The sequence below is a fragment of the Sinocyclocheilus rhinocerous genome, unplaced genomic scaffold (genome assembly GCF_001515625.1).
Source record: "Sinocyclocheilus rhinocerous isolate Xijiao unplaced genomic scaffold, SAMN03320098_v1.1 scaffold551, whole genome shotgun sequence".
Taxonomy (NCBI): Eukaryota; Metazoa; Chordata; class Actinopteri; order Cypriniformes; family Cyprinidae; genus Sinocyclocheilus; species Sinocyclocheilus rhinocerous.
The window spans coordinates 567,015-567,416 of NW_015624564.1; the positions used below are offsets into that span (position 1 = coordinate 567,015).

General features: G+C 30.1%; 1 protein-coding gene and 1 long non-coding RNA gene across 2 annotated transcripts in view; one reads left to right on the plus strand and one right to left on the minus strand.

The window, feature by feature from the left end:
• LOC107743317 (uncharacterized) overlaps window positions 1-402 on the plus strand; it is a 17,682-nt gene that overhangs the window by 6,263 nt on the left and 11,017 nt on the right. The gene's annotated exons all lie outside the window — the stretch shown is intronic.
• LOC107743297 (filamin-C-like) overlaps window positions 1-402 on the minus strand; it is a 57,728-nt gene that overhangs the window by 6,194 nt on the left and 51,132 nt on the right. The gene's annotated exons all lie outside the window — the stretch shown is intronic.

Below are 402 nucleotides of genomic sequence, written 5' to 3' on the forward strand. Positions count from 1 at the left end.
ATTTGTGACCCTGGACCACAAAACCAGTCATAAGGGTACATTTTTTGAAATTGAGATTCATACGTCATCTGAAAGCTGAATAAATAAGCTTTCCAGTGATGTATGGTGGAAATATTTAGGATAGGACAATATTTGGCTGAGATACAACTATTTGAAAATCTGGAATCTGAGGGTGCAAAAAAAACAAAATACTGAGAAAATCGCCTTTAATGTTGTCCAAATGAAGTTCTTAGCAATGCATATTACTAATCAAAAATTAAGTTTTATATATTTACAGCAGGAAATTTACAAAATATCTTCATGCAACATTATCTTTACTTAATATCCTAATGATTTTTGGCATTAAAAAAAAATCAATAATTTTGACCCATACAATTGTTGGCTATTGCTACAAATATACCC